Source organism: Lutra lutra, chromosome 5 (genome assembly GCF_902655055.1).
Source record: "Lutra lutra chromosome 5, mLutLut1.2, whole genome shotgun sequence".
Taxonomy (NCBI): domain Eukaryota; kingdom Metazoa; phylum Chordata; class Mammalia; order Carnivora; family Mustelidae; genus Lutra; species Lutra lutra.
Genome location: NC_062282.1, coordinates 77,093,173 through 77,110,024, shown reverse-complemented (window position 1 = coordinate 77,110,024; position 16,852 = coordinate 77,093,173). Strand labels below are relative to the sequence as shown.

Genomic DNA, 16,852 nt, shown 5'->3' with positions numbered 1-16,852 from the left:
GAGCGCCTGGGTGGCTCAGAGGGTTAAGCCTCTGCCTTCGGCTCAGGTCACGATTTCAGGATCTTGGGATTCTCAGGGTCTTGGGTTCTCTGCTCAGCAGGGAGCCTGCTTCCTCCTCTCTCTGCCTGCCTCTCTGCCTACTTGTGATCTCTGTCTGTCAAATAAATAAATAAAATCTTAAAAAAAAAAAAAAGAAAAAAGAAAAAGACACTACAATTTAAAAACAAGTCTCACACAGTGTTCCATTTCAGTTTTTTTTCTTCAAAAGGAGTGAAGAAATGAGCCAACCAAGCACTCCAAGACACAGAATTTTAGTTTTGATGTTTTCCTAAGCATATATTGTATATCTAGATGCATTTATAATACACAGTTCAGACAGTTTAGTTTAAAAAAGTGTGTATAGGGAGGTTCAGTATCTTAGAGAGGAGAAAAAAATTAGAACCCACTTCTTTATCATCATCATCTTCATCTTTATCATCCTCCTCTACTTCTCCATCTTCTCACCCTCTTTTTCTTGTTTTCAGCTTTGAGGACTTTTTTTTTTCTTGCCACCTAGACTTATTTTCATATTTTGGTATTTCAGCAATTTATCTATTTTACCTGTTTTTCCTCGGCTTAGTAGCCTTCTTTTCCTAAGGCTGCTTGTCATCTACAGCAGTGTTACTTCACGTCTCTCCCAGTACATCAACAGTGCCTAAGCCAGGATGTTCTGCTTGGATCTGGGGCAATAATTAACAAGAAAAAGACTCAAGGTAGCCTCTGCAGTACATCAGGATCCTTGGACTTTGTTTTTATTACCCCTTTAGGAGGAATGTAGGTTTCCTTGTCTGCATTTGCCATGTCTTCAAAATTACCTTTCTCTTCTGTAGACATGGTCTTTTACCTCTCTTAGCTCTTTTGGTAAAACTCTGAGAAGGTGACTGAAGCATCTGGTTGCTTCTTATGGTCCTCCTGGAAAGTTTGCACAAAGAGTGCCTATGATGGCATTTTGCTTCTTGGTCTCTTAGGATCTTCTTTGCCTGTGTATAGTTATTTTTTTCAGTGTGACACAGAGTTACCCAGTGCACATCTGGCTCTCACCTGCCCTAGTCCTCTTTGGAGCTCAGTATACTGTAACAGCTGTCATCAGCTTAGGGTATGACTTTAACAGTGATGTAACATTAAGTAATAGAAGACTGATAAAAGATGTTGCTGTATTATTATTTTTAAGTTAGCAAAGTAAGACATGGAATTTTTTTTTTTTGTAAGTCCTACATGGGGCTTGAACTCATGACCCCAAGTCACATGTTTTACCAAATGAACCAACCAAGCACTCCAAGACACAGAATTTTAGTTTTGATGTTTTCCTAAGCATATATTGTATATCTAGATGCATTTATAATACACAGTTCAGACAGTTTAGTTTAAAAAGTTTAAGTATATATAAGTTTAAGAAGCAACTAGAAAAATTTAGAAGATGGGCTGATCTGCAGGACAGATGCCCCCATCTTCTCAACATATTGGTGTCTTGAAAAAAAGGGACCACTTTAGACTTAAAGAGACTTAAGATACATAATCAGAACCAATACTAGTTTCTCCACTGGACCCTGGTTTATTTTACTTTATTTTTTTAAAGACTTTATTTATTTGTTTGACAGAGGGAGACACAGCGAGGGAAGGAACACATGCAGGGGGCCTAGGAGAGGGAAAGCAGGCTTCCCGCCAAGCAGGGAGCCCGATGGGGGGCTCAATCCCAGGGCCCTGAGATCATGACCTGAGCCAAAGGCAGAGGCTTTAACCCACTGAGCCACCCAGGCGCCCCTTTGTTGTTTTTTAATTTTTTTAAATTTTTGCTTAGCAGTGCACCTGGGTGGTTCAGTTGGTTAAGCATCTGCCTTCAGCTCAGGTCAGGATCCTAGGGTCCTGAGATTAAGCCCCACATTTTCAGGCTCCCTGCTTCTCCCTCTCCCTCTGCTGCTCCCCACTGCTTGTGCCCTCTTGCTAGCACTTGTTCTCTCTCAAAAATCTTTTAAAAAATAAATTTTTACTTAGCTGTATTTAAAATTTTTCTGCAGTGTTCATGTTAAACTGCTTTTGCAATTTTTTCTAAGGTTTAAAAAAAATCCACTCAAGCATCCAACTCTGAATTTCATCTCAGGTCATGATCTGAGGGTCTTGGGATCAAGTCTGCTTGAGGATTTCTCTCCTTCTCCTTCTGCCCCTGCCACTGTTCTCCCTTTCTCTCTCTCTCTCTTTCTGAAATAAATAATCTAAAAAAAGTTAGGTGCTTAACCAACTGAGCCACCCAGGCCATCCTAAAATAAATAAACATCTTAATGGATGTCAACTTAAAAGGGCTGGCAATATTTCTTTATTAATAGACTACCTATTGCCAAGATGTTTTACAAGATCTTAGTGCTGGCGTATATATGAATTCCTCCTGAGACTGATATGCTTGCTATATTTCAAAACAGCTTTGGCATCAGTATTGGGAAGACAAACCAAAATCTTAGTAACAAAGATAAGTTGTAGATTGTTGTATTTTGAGCAGTGGCCAAGAGCACGTAGGAAAAAGCAAATAGTTTTTACAATGAGATTTAGGTGTGACAGGTTCAGGTGGTCATTTCCTCCCCAAGAGGTATACTCTTGCCTAAAAAAGAGGCAGCATTGTATATGGCAGAAAAATTCCACACCGGAAATCAGCTCCAGTTTCCAAACCTACCATTTGTTTTTTAAAAATGGAGTGGGGAGGGGGTGGCACCTGGGTGGCTCAGTTGGTTAGCATCAGTCTCTTTGATTTCCACTCAGGTCATGATCTCAGGGTCTGGAGATAGAGCCCCATGTTGGGCTCCACCCTCAGAGCGGAATCTGCTTCTCTCATTCTCCCTATCCCTCTGCCCCTCCCTCCACTCCTGCTTGTGGATGCACACACTCTCTCTCTCAAATAAATAAAGTCTTTTTAAAATGGAGGGGGAGGGCGCCTGGGTGGCTCAGTGGGTTAAGCCGCTGCCTTCAGCTCAGGTCATGATCTCAGAGTCCTGGGATCGAGCCCCGCATCGGGCTCTCTGCTCATCAGGGAGCCTGCTTCCTCCTCTCTCTCTGCCTGCCTCTCTGCCTGCTTGTGATCTCTCTGTCAAATAAATAAATTCTTTAAAAAAAATAAAATAAAATAAAATAAAATAAAATAAAATGGAGGGGGAAAGAGAAAGCAGACTCATTTGAGATACATTTTGGAGATGGAATGGACAAAAATACATGCACATGGAAAGATTTATAGTTAGCTATTGCATTCTTTAATTTTAGACACATTTGAGGTAATTATTTCATGGGTCACAACTGCAAAGGAAAACAGCAAGACTGCCTTCTTGTTTACTTCCTGGGTAACTGGAGATGGGAGAAGACCATGTTCTGATGTACTAAAAGGTAGTACCAAAGTACTATTATGCACACATTTGTCCTTGTTAAGTGCTAGTGATTTCATGCATGTCTCTCACACTGAATGATAGTGTGGTATCCTTATTAACCAAGATAGATCACTTATTTCCTTTCTCCAGGACTCAAAGAGACCAAAGAAAAAAACAAGCAAGCATGCAATTCTGTAATGACTTGGAACTAAACAGTTCAGCTATTTCTTTACTTCTGTACACATGTAGATCTGGGATGGCATCTAGAAGCTCCCCATGCCTGTTACTGCTCTTAGTAATACTTAGCCAGGAAACATGGTACATAATGTCCCACCTGGGCGTACCTACCTCAGCTTTGTTTGGGGGATTCTGAAGTGCAGAATATTGTTTGAAGGAGAAAGTTCAGGGCAGTCGTGTGTTGGTCCTGGCAGAAGGGTGCCACAGATGAGCATGATCTGAAAGTGTCACAGATCACACATCTGATCACACAGATCACACAGATCACACACAGATCACACAAGCACTTACCCAGCTCAGAAATACTGCTACTTCTTTTATGCAGTTAACTCTTTCTAAGAACTATTTACATTAAGTTTTGACTTTTGATTCAGAGATGGCTCAGTTCTTTGTTTGCTCTTTCTCTGACTTCAGATGCTTTTCCTGGATTATTTTTGTTAGTCCCCTCACTAACAACAGTCCCTATCCTAATTTTATGCCTTTATTTTAGATCCCTAATTGCTTTCCAAGAGGTAATTAAATCTCAGAAACTGGAGCACCTGGCTGGCTCAGCCAGTTAAGTGGCTGCCTTGGGCTCAGGTCATGATCTTGGGGTTCTGGGATTGAGCCCCACATTGGGGTCCCTGATCAGCGGGGAGCCAGCTTCTCCCTCTCCTTCTGTCTCTCAACCCTCCTGCTCCTGCTCTCTCTCTCAAATAAATAAAATTAAAAAAAAAAAAACAAAACAAAACTCTTGGTCTTAAGAGAGCCTTTAACAGAGTTTACTTCTAAAGGTAGAATCCAGGGATTTCTGGCAATTTCAGATAGAAAGTGCAAGTGAGATAGCTTTCACCCACCTCACCAAAGGACATGACTAAAGGAAAAGATCTCTGTGTAGCAGTCATGCTTAGCTTTCCTATTAAATTAGACCCTTGAGGGGCGCCTGGGTGGCTCAGTGGGTTAAAGCCTCTGGCTTGTGCTTGGGTCATGATCCCAGGGTCCTATGATTGAGCCCCGCATCAGTCTCTCTGCTCAGCAGGGAGCCTGCTCCCTCATCTCTCTCTGTCTGCCTCTCTGCCTACTTGTGCTCTCTGTCAAATAAGTAAAATCTTAAAAAAAAAAAAAAATTAGACCCTTGAGTCCATTGGACTAAGATGACTAAATAAAATGATATTGTCTATTCCTTTCCCGCTTCCAAGGTGACCCAAAAATTCTCTCCCATCCAAATCAAGGGTTGATGACACTGCTTTGATTGATGCCTTTTGTTCCCAAACCAAATTGTTTTTTATAGCTCACCCCCTGCCAGCACTTTCCAAAGTGCCACTGCCATCAGCTCCATCAGCTCTTCCTCAGGCTTCCTGGCCAGCAGCTGTACTCTGGTGGCAAGGAGCAGGGAATGGGAGGAGAAAGCAGTTTGCAGACAAATGGGCAGCTAATCTGACCAACAGCCCCATCACTAGAACCATAAAAAACTCCCCCCCTCTCCCTGTCTTATCTGCATTTCTTAGCTGAGGTGGTGGAATGTTCCTTGGAAGAATTATGACTTCAGTATGGTCTATCAAATCAGCCTCAATATTTTTTCACCCTTTTTGTTTCTTAAACCAATTCTGTTTATTGGGCCCAATATCGTCAGATCACTACAGACCTTATAGATATTAAAAGGGCAGGGCACCCAGATGCCTCAGTTGGTTAAGTGTCTGATTTAGACTCAGGTCATGATCTCTGGGTCCTGGGATCAAGTCCCATGTCAGGCTCCCTGCTCAATGGGGAGTCTGCTTCTCCCTCTCTTTTGTTTCTCCCCCTGCTTGTGCTCTTTCATGCTCTCTCTCTCTCTCAAATAAAAAAAATTTTTTTTAAAAAAAGGGCAATAGGGGAATATTATGAGAAATTTTATGCCAATAAATTCCACAAACTAGATGAAACAGACAAGGCCCTTGAAAGACACAGGTTAACAACAATGTGTCAATCTGAACTACAATTTCTAGATCCTTCTTTAAACTTTCTATTATTATTCTCTCCTATTACTCTCTCCATGTTCAGCTTTTTATTATGAAGCAGCCATGCGGAGCTTCCTCACATTCTCAACTGTTCTACGAGGATCTGGTTACTTTTCAGGACAGTTTAGTAATTGGGGGTTAGAGAGAGTTAAACTATTTTACAAGAATAAACATCTCAGGGGTTAATATCTTCTATCAGGATTATAAAATCCTGATCCTTCTAGGTGGTGTTGAGGCCTGGATGATGACCTCTCTGGACTTCATCTAGTGTTGCTGGTCCTTGCCAATGTGAGAACATTTCAAGGAGTCTTTAACGTATATATGTGGTTAGAGCCTCTTGCACCATAAAATGGTTAGAGGAGGACCAATATAAAACAGTCTGCAATGAAGCTGAAGCTTTGGAAACAAGCACATCCTTTTCAGTGGTGCTTGCTTTTATAATGTGTCATTTAGCAAATGGACTGTGAAGAATTAGTCATGCCAAACTTCTAACCATCAGATGACTAGCTATAGACTAAACATCCCAGCTGAAAATTTTCAGGCTTTAAAGTTTCAGTCTTTCTATTCAAAGTTCAATTAAAATAAAATCCTATATCAGAACCCCCAAGTTCTAGTGTAGTTTAACTTCTTTGTACCTTTCAGAGATGCAAGTTCAACACACAATTGGCAAACCATTATGAATGTCCTTCATGCCCTTCAGGGATGTAAGAAAATGTAATATTTGAAACCATTGTTTTCTCTGTGCTGAGAAATACAATATAGTCTAAGTAAAAATACCATATTATCACCGGTAAAATCACATTGTTACATCCCTCTTTCTATTGCTGTTATGGTAGGTCCCAACCTGAAGCCACTGTTGTATGTAGAAAGCCAGACGTTTGTGTAGCTTCCTGTAGGTCTGGACGTCCCTACCTGCCCTCTCCACTCTTCAGGAGCTGACTCTGAGGGCTTGGCCCTGGGCTTTCCAAAGCCATCTGGCTGGCCTTTTCACTGGATTCTGTGCCCTTGTATCTTCTTAGACTCTTCTTCTTCTCACAGCTCTATTATTTTCAAAGTCTTTGTCTTTTTTCTTGCTCTTATCTTCATCATTTTCCCTTTATTTTTATCAGTGAGTTTGGTATTCTTGACCTCAAGCTGCCATGAAGATTCAGGTATGTCGATCATATCTCAGTAAAACTCAAAGAGTTTGAAATTTTGAAGCACGATACAGACTGAAGGGATTTAAAATAGTGTGATCATGCACTTTCTTACTGTTCTAGCTGGCCAGGGGACGCAGGCTGAATAGACACTGCCCATACTGAAAATGGGTTTCCTACCTCCATTGGGGAATTAGGTTTGAAATTCATTCTCTCGATTTTGTGACAATCAACAAATATTTATTGAGTATCTCGTGTATACCTAATATGGTTGAAAAAGAATATTTCTTATTTGTTAGTCTGGTATTCAGGGCTCCCACACTCTGGCCAGTGCTTATCTTTCCCACCTTATTCCAGAGCCTGCCTTTATGGACATTGCTCTATTTAGTGTGGTCTATTGATTTAACTGGTTCATTCCTAATTCTCTACATTTGCTGAAGTCAGTCTCTTCCTTTACTCCTGCGCCCCCACCTCCCAAATACTGGATGACTCTCCTACTCTTTCATGGTTACACAATTCCTAGCGTAGGAGGCAGTTCCTATAATTTTTCTCTAAAAAGTGCTTGTTTCTTGTGCCTGTGAAATACTCATGCTTAATTTCTGACTTTCCTGGCACTTAATAATATACTCCTTTGACATAATGTAGTGGATAATATGGTGAAATGGTTTAGGGCTTGGCTTTTGGGAACAACAAAGCAATTTTGTATCATAACTTCTTAACTTCCTAGTTCTGTGACCATGGGAGATGTTGCTTAACCTCTGAGTCTGTTTCCTCATCTATAAACTGGGAAATGATAGTACTGACCTGACAGCATTGTTGTAAGGATTAAATGTGATATGTAAAAGTACCCAACAGTACCTTGGAGGCACAGAGTGAGCACTCAGTATTGGCGATTATTAGTTACCTCAGTTTTTTTTTTTTTAATTAAAAAAATTAAAAAAAACAATCTCTACCCCCAAAGTTGAGCTCAAACTCACAACCCCCAGATCAAGGGTCACATGCTCTACCAACTGAGTCCACCAGGAGCGCTTATGTTCCCATCATTGATGAAAGAACTATCTATTGTGACCTATGATGTGCCAAGCACTATGCTAAGCACCTCCATCTATTATCTTATTTAATTCTCACAATAATCTTGAGGTTAGAATGATTTGATCTAGAGGCTATATCTAGGAATTTTTAGAGCCAGTGATTTGAACTCAATTATATTTGGCCCTAAAGCCTTTCCATTACTTCCTGGTGCTTTTTCACAGACATGGAAAACCTTGTTTTTCTCATAGGGCCAGCTAAATGTTGTGTGCAGAGCAAGTTCATCCATTTAATGAATTTATGTGAATAAATTAGTGAGTGGATCTTGGAACTGTACTACATTGATGCTGTTGCTTTTGGGGGCCTACAATCACAAGGTTTTTTCCTTTATTACTTAAAAAGTGTCTCTAAATCGCTTTGCATTTTCCGTATTACCAAAGGCATTAATGCCTTTATTTACATTTAACCACAACTCATTCTTACCTAATACAACCCCTTCATTTATAGTCAATGCAAATGAGGTCCAGGGTAGCTAAGAGACATGCCCAAGGTCACAAAAAAATCTAGCTAAGGCTGATGATCCAGGTTCCTGGCTCACATCCAGAGTGCCATATATTATGCAAGGAGCCCCTTTGGAAGAAGAACTTGAAAAGATTGTTATCAGAAGCTGTTAACAACCTCCACCTGCAGCCCTTTTTGTGGTGTTAATTTAACAGTAACCCCTTTTAAAATATAATATACAAATAAGCTTCCTTCAGCACAAAATTCAAATTACTGTAATCTAATCATAGGATATGTATCTGAAGAACATCTTACCATTGCTGTTTCATAAGCTCTAAGTTTCTAGAAACCAAAACTAGTTCTAATTTATTCTGTATGGCAATTGGCATGGGACATCATATGAAGGCAGAACTGTCAGGAGAGAGAAATGTAGGGGCTCAGAATAGAATTTTTATAATTTCAAAAAAGTTTTGTGCATATCTAATACACTTGAATCGAATCCCCTTCTTTTTATAGTAAGGAATTTGAAGCGCAGAAAGTGATTTGCATGGCGTTATAGTAAAAATCTGTGAAAAAATCAGCAGTGCTTTTCCCATAACACCAAATTGCCTCCTCGATTACTTGGAAATTAAAATTAAATTGTGTTGACAGTCACAGAGATGGCAAGAAAATAAATCCTTTTAGAAAAATATAAGATGACCAGGGAACTAAAATCAAACATTCCCTTAATCTCCCTGGGAACATGAACCCCCATGTTATTCAGGTAACTTCCCCTCATGTACAGATTCTCCTGGCTTTTTGATAGTTCTTTGTGTTACTGGCAGAACTGCTTGTTCACCAGAAACATCAGAATTCAGAACGGGACAAAAATAGAATTATCTCAGCTAAATGGGAACTTTGAAAAGCTCCAGATTGTGATCTATTCTAAAGGGCCTCAGTTTTTAACAACTTCTGAGCATGGAGAGGAATCAGGATGGGTTTGGGCCATCCTCTAGGAAAATCAACAATTTCCTTCTAACGTTTTAGCCATAGAGGCAACAAAAATATCTCGCTCTTCAGGATAGTTTTAACAATATTTTTATCTTCACTGTGTTCTTTAGGTTGTGGGTTGTGTTGGTACACCTATGAAAGCCCAGGATTTGGCGGAAATTTTGTATTGTCCATTTTTCAAGAAAATTTCATTCTTCCCAGTTTGCGCTCATATAGATCATATAACTCCTATAGGTCAGACTTCTGTCATACCGTACTACCCTTCTTGCGTCTAAAGAAATCAGACCTGAAGAGGAGGATTATGACACAGTGGGGAATTGCATCCATACCCTCAGCCCACCCCCTGTCCTTCAAATTCTGGAGATTATTCAGAGTCAACCCCAGGACACTTGTGAGTGTGGGAAGCTCTTGGAGGGGTGAGGAGTGGGAGGGCACCAGGGCCCTGAAAGATCTTACAAAGTTTCCTGCCAAGCTGGCCTAGGATTAACCCATCATTTCCCAGCCAGAGCTATCCCAGCTGTCTTGCTTTCCTGGGGCCTCTCATGTTAATCTATGGAATTGACCAACTGAGTTTGACCGTGACTGGCTTTGTTTTGCAAAACAAAATTGGTAAGGCAGGCCTCATGCTGATTGACTGAATGGTGTCATCAATTCAATTCAAGGGGTGCCACAAAAGCAAGGAAATGAAACTTCAATTTCCTCCTCATGTTAAATGATAGCTTATCATACCAATTATGACCCTTATGCAGCTCAGGGCAAAGTATTTTATTGCTTTTATTGTGAACAGCAATAAACCACTCTCACTTCCACTTTTTCCTCTAACTCCCACCCCCACCCCACACCTGATTAAGGCTCCTCCGAAAGGACTGTTCTCTATTGTCAATGGTCAGAGAACCAAAGCCTTGTTTTTTAACCCCCACCAACATGTCAAGATTTTACCTTTATTCTGGGAAGCACCAGATTTGCTTGAAAATAGAAACAAACAACCAAGGAGAAGTGGGGGGAAAGCCGTTCTGGCTTCAGAGCTCCCTTGTAATGTTCAGCTCTTCTCCTACTTCAATGAGCTTTGCTCCTACTCTGGACCAGGCAGACATCTTTTGTTGTCTTCCCTGTATTCACTGCCCCTGTACACACCTCCTCTAGAAAGATTATCATAACACATTTTTATGGGCACAAGTGTGCTTTCCTTCCCGATTGGGAAGGACTATGTCCCCTCATGTTTATGTGCCTGACCCACAGAAGACATTCATTGAATGAAGAGATTGAAAGAGGCCACCCACAAAATTCAGCTCATCTATCTCTCTACCTGCCAGCAAGTCTGGCAGCAATTCCCAGATTCCAAAAAAGATTCAGTTGCTCAGGTTTCTCACTGGCCACTTGTGGACATCAGTGGGAGAGTGTTTCTTTGGACTTGAACCTGTACCCTCTTCCCTTCACTTCCTCCTTAGGAAGTCCTGTTTACTCCAATGGCTTCAGAAACTGTCTCTATATTCATGTCTCCTAAATTTGCATCTCCATCTTAAATTTCTTCTCTAATTTATTTAGTCAGCTTTCCCAGATTTAATAGTCAACTGCCTGCTTGATGTCTCCACTTAAATGTCTCAGAAAAAAATTCAAATTAACATGCTTAAATGGAACTCTGCAATTTTTATCTTTATTTCTTTACGTAAGCTCTATGCCCACAGTGGGGCTTGAAGTCACAATTCTGAGATCAAGAGTCCCATGCATGGGGCGCCTGGGTGGCTCAGTGGGTTAAGCCGCTGCCTTCGGCTCAGGTCATGATCCCAGGTCCTGGGTTCAAGCCCCACGTCGGGCTTTCTGCTCAGCAGGGAGCCTGCTTCCTCCTCTCTCTCTGCCTGCCTCTCTGCCTACTTGTGATTTCTCTCTGTCAAATGAATAAATAAAATCTTTAAAAAAAAAAAAAAAAGAGTCCCATGCTGTATTGACTGATTTAAAATGAACTCTTGGGGTGCTTGGCAGGCTCAGTTGGTACAGCATGCCACTCTTGATCTCGGAGTTGTGAGTTTAAGCCCCACATTGAATGTGGAGCCTACTTTTTTGGGTTTTTTGGTAAGATTTATTTCTTTATTTATTTGACAGAGAGAGAGAGAGAGAGAGAGAGTACAGGCAGGGGGAGTAGCAGAGGGAGAGGGAGAAAGTCTCAGCAGGGAGCCCAATGCCTGGCTCTATCCCAGAACCTTGGGATCCTGATCTAAGCCACCCAGGTGCCCCATGGAGCCTACTTTAAATAAATTAAATTAAAATTTTAAAAAACTTATTTTTAAAAAACGATTTTATTTATTTATTTATTTGACACAGAGAGAGATCACAAGTAGGCAGGAGAGAGTGGGAAGCAGGCTCCCTGCTGAGCAGAGAGCCCAGTGCGATGCAGGGCTCAATCCCAAGACCCTGAGATCACCACCTGAGCCAAAGGCAGAGGCTTAGCCCACTGAGCCACCCAGGAACCCCTTAAAAAAACTCTTGATTTCCATCTTCCCATTAGCCCTAACCTGGTTCTCTCTCATTTTGCCTATGTCTGTAAGTGGCATCATCTGCCACTCACTAACCAAAGCTAGAAAACCAGAGTTATCCTAGATCTCACCTCTTCTCCCACACACCACATTCAGTCCATCAGCAAATTTTATTGGTTCTACCTCATTTATACATACTTCTCATCTTCCCTGTTCTATTCACTCTGTCCCTACATTCATCCGCGCCACCCTCAGGTCTAGCCTAGCCTAATATAATTTCCCTTTTGTCTCCGGGCTTCCACACTTGCCTCTCTCCACTCTATTTTCCATATAGCAGCCTATATGAGTTTTCTTATGAAGTAATTACGATCCTAGCATCACTTCACTTAAAATCCTTTAGTGGCTTCCCATTCCTCTGGAGCAAAATTCAGACTTTTTACTGGGACTCTCTGGATCTAGATTATCTGACCTCTGCCTACTTCTCTAATTTCACCTCATGCCACCACATGCAAACCACACTCCAGTCACATCAAACTTTGATCAGCTCCTGGAATTTTTCAAGCTCTTTTCTGCTTTGGCCTTGATTGCTTATGATGCTTCCTTCTGGATTATGCTTTCCTGAAGCTCTTATAATTGGATTCTGTACATCCTTTGGGTATCAGCTTACATGTCAACTTCACAGAGAGCCTTCTCTGACCACTTTCTCTTCTTTCTTTTTAAGATTTTATTTATTTTTTTGAAAGAGAGAGAGAGACAGGGAGAGAGAATCTGAAGCAGACTTGGGGCTGAGCACAAAGTCCAACATTGGGCTCAATCTCACAAGATCATAACCTGGGCTAGGTCACTTGCTTAATTGACTGAGCCACCCAGGTGCCCCCCTCGCCACTTTTTCCAAAGATGTGGCTGCCTTATTATGAGAAGTGTACATATTTCTATCATGACAGTTAGCTCAATGTGTAATAATTTATTTTTTTTATTTACTCGTTGTTCATCTCCTCCACTAGAATGTTAGTTCCATGAAGGCAGAGATCTGTCAATGTCATTAACTTCTGTATCCCCTGGATTTGTGCTATGCATATAACAGAGTAGGTGTTCAGTGAATATTATTTAAGTAAATGAATGGATGAATGAATGAATGAATGAATGAATGAAATAGGTTGTAAAAAGGAGTACCATATAACTATCATCAAGCCAGGGTACTTTTCAGTTTGAAAGGAGACCCACTGGGGCGCCTGGGTGGCTCAGTGGGTTAAAGCCTCTGCCTTCGGCTCAGGTCATGATCACAGGGTCCTGGGATTGAGCCGCGCATCGGGCTCTCTGCTCATCGGGGAGATTGCTTCCCTTCCTCTCTCTCTGCCTGCCTCTCTGCCTAATTGTGATCTCTGTCTGTCAAATAAATAAATAAAATCTAAAAAAAAAAAAAAAGAAAAGAAAGGAGACGCACTTACAATTATACTTGGGACAACAGCCATAAACCAAGAAATAATTGAAAGAACACTGGGTTTCCAGAGGTATCAGAAGTCCAAGGTGACTCTGACTTTGTGCCCTACAATGATCTTTTAAAATTTATTTATTGGGGTGCCTGAGTGGCTCAGATGGTTGAGCAGAGTCTGCCTTTGGCTCAGGTCAGGATCCCTTGGTCCTGGGATTGAGTCCCGTGTTTGGCTCCCTGTTCAACAGGGAGTCTGTTCCTCCCTCTTCCCCTGCTGCTCCCCCTGCTTGTGCATACTCTCTCTCTCTGTGTCAAATAAATAAATCTTTAAAAAATAAAGTTTATTTATTTTTAAATAATCTCTACACCTAACATGGAGCTCAAACTCATGACCCTGAGATCAAGAGACTTGTGCTCTTGTGACTGAGCCAGCCAGGAGCCCCTGTGCTCTACAACATGTTTATTCAGATGAAGCCAAATTAAGGTAACTACTAGAGAAAGGGACATGCGATGAGGAATAGTGAGAAGAGGAATGGATGACCTTTTCCTTATACTTGGGCATAAGTGGTAATAATATGTTTGGAAAACCTCATGTATTCTTCTCTTTCCTCTTTTTTTTTTTTTTAAGATTTTATTCATTTATTTGAGAGAGAGAGTGAGAGGGATAAAGAGAGGGAGTATGAGTGGGGGAGAGGGAAGGAGAGGGAGAAGCAGACTCCCCCACAGAGCAGATAAGGGAGCCCAATGTGTGGCTGGGCTCAATCCCAGGACTCTGGGATTACAACCTGAGCCAAAAGCAGACACTTAACCAACTCTCCTTCCTTCTTTTTATCTGAAAAATTTGGGTTGGTGCCTGGGTGGCTCAATTGGTTGAGCATCTGACTCTGATCTCAGCTCAGGTCTTAATCTCAGGGTCGTGAGTTTAAGGCCCACATTGGGTCCCACGCTGGGCATGGAGCCTGCTTAAAACAAAACATATGTGTGTGTGTGTGTGTGTGTGTGTGTGTGTGTGTGTGTGTGTGTGTGTATTTTTTTAATTTCACAGGGCATATCCAAGCCCTCCCTCATCGTTACCTATCTCAGTTATTACCCAGCTGGTTGCTCCTGATAATAGTATGGATCCTTTCCAGAGCAAAAGACAAGGAGTTGCTTGAACTCAGACTTAGGAAACCTGAGATCTATCTTCAGCTTGACCTTTACTTCTAGACAAATAACCTTGGGCAAATAACTTCCCTCTTCCGTAAGGTGAGAGGATTGTAGGAGATGACTAATGTCTTCTCCATAGCTAAGATTCCATGAACTGTTTAATGTCAGAATTACCTACCCTATGCAGAGTGTTGTGAGAGGTTTATGGAGGCAGGGAGAGGTAACATGGTCCTACCTCCAAGTGGAGACTTGTCAGCTCTACTGTTGAAACAGAGAAAAATATATAATGACTAGATATCATAGGCAGTGATATTTAGGTCCTATCCAATAAAAGGCAGGCAATTTCAAGGAGCAGGTAATAAACCTTAAGGATAGAATATTTGGAGTTGGATAGTCAGTCAGTAGTTAGGGCAAAAGTATTTCAGGGAGGAAGATGGCCTCCACTGGGACACAGAAGTTGCATGGGAATACTATATGTGAGGAACTATCATAATGTGGTCTAGCTGGGGCTGAGGAAACAAAGGATGAAATTGGAAAAGTGAGTTAGGAGCAGTTACTTGTGGGAAGGGCAGTGGGCTGGAGGAAGAAGGGAATAAAGCTGATTATTCACATTTTGGTCTATTGATTTCTAAATTGTTTGAATTTTTATGAGAATATATTTATGGAAAAAATATTTAAATATTACTGTAGGATAGTGTCCAGTTTAGGAGACTTGAAATGTCAGGCCAAAAAATTGAGATTTTATTTTCTAGGACATTGCAAGGGTTTTTTCTTTTGTTTTGTTTTGTTTTTTGAGGATTTAAAAATTTTAAGTACACTCTGCCCCTCAATATGGGATTCAGACTCCTACCCAGACATCAAGAGTCACATATTCTACCAACTGAGCCAGCCAGGTACCCTTGTTTGTTAGTTTGTTTTTATTTTTATTTATTTATTTTTAAAAGATTTTATTTATTTATTTGACAGAGAGAGAGCATAAGTAGGTAGAGAGGCAGGCAGAGAAAGAGTGGGGAAGCAGGCTCCCTGCTGAACAGAGAGAGCCCGATGTAGGTAGGGCTCAATCCCAGGACCCTGGGATCATGACTTGAGCCGAAGGCAGAGGCTTTAACCCACTGAGCCACCCAGGTGCCCCTGTTTGTTTGTTTTTAAATCAAATGATGAACTGATTGTGGTATATTAGATAAATATTAGAACAATGTGTTAAGTGGAGAGTCAAGAGCCAAAATATCAATTATTGAGTGCAAAGTTTATTTTTTTTTATTTATTTTTTATTTTTTTTTTTAAGATTTATTTATTTATTTGACAGAGAGATCACAAGCAGGCAGAGAGGCAGGCAGAGAGAGAGAGGAGGAAGCAGGGTCCCTGCTGAGCAGAGAGCCCGATGCGGGGCTCAATCCCAGGACTCTGAGATCGTGACCTGAGCTGAATGCAGCAGCCCAACCCACTGAGCCACCCAGGCGCCCCGAGTGCAAAGTTTAGTAGAAAATTTAGGTACAAGATATAACAGTGTTAGTCAAAACTGGAGGCAAGGGGCACCTGGGTGGCTCAGTGGGTTGAGCCTCTGCCTTCGGCTCAGGTCATGATCTCGGGGTCCTGGGATCGAGCCCCGCATCGGGCTCTCTGCTTGGCGGTGAGCCTGCTTCCCCCTCTCTCTGCCTGCCTCTCTGCCTACTTGTGATCTCTCTCTCTCTCTCTGTCAAATAAATAAATAAAAATCTTAAAAAAAAAGAAATAAAAAAAAACTGGAGGCAAAAGTAATGAAGAGGAGGGTATAGATTTGGAGGCCAAAATAACGGAAGATGACTAAATATGAAAAGTTGAGCAGAGGGAGGAGTCAAGGAAGATTCAGGCCAAGTCTCAGTCACTCAGAGTTTTTCCATGGCCTGAAGTTTCTCCATGGAAACAGAAGTCGTGAGAGAAAATCAATGCTGTCATCCCAGTAGAAGTGGTTGGTGAAGCATTAGACCTGTGGTGCCTTGAATTTGCATAGAGATGGGGATTTAGCAATCATCAGCAGAGAAACAGAACTGGAATTTTGGAGTAGATCTCCAACGGTGGGGTGCCTTGGTGGCTCAGTTGGTTAAGTGTCTGCCTTGGGCTCAGGTCATGATCCCAGGGTCCTGGGATCAAGTCCCATATTAGGCTCCCTGCTGAGCGAGGAGTCTGCTTCTCCCTCTTCCTCTGCTGCTCCCCCGGCTTATGCACGTACTCTCTCTCTCTGACAAATAAAATCTTTAAAGAAAAGAAAAGAAAAGAAAAGGAAAGGAAAGAAAAGAAAAGAAAAGAAATAAAGGCCTCCAATGGTGAGAGCAGAGAAGCAAGTGTGTCCTGGTTGTCAGTTTCGTGTTCTTGCCCTTGCACCATTTCCAGCTTTGACAATTGTGGTCCCAGCTGATGGAGGTGGGAATCAAGACTACTTCGCTGAAATGACGGGGGTTAGAAATGAACTCAGGCCACAGAGAAATAAATGGCAAGTAGGGCCTGATGAGGCAATCAAAGCTCTGTGGCAGCAGAGAATAATAAAAAAGAGTGTGAGAGAAAACCAGTGAGA

General features: G+C 41.5%; 1 pseudogene; it reads right to left on the bottom strand.

Annotated features, from left to right (window-relative positions):
- Positions 1-596: 596 nt before the first annotated feature.
- On the bottom strand, positions 597-6,570 carry LOC125101164 (high mobility group protein B1-like; annotated as a pseudogene).
- Between the last annotated feature and the right edge of the window lie 10,282 nt (positions 6,571-16,852).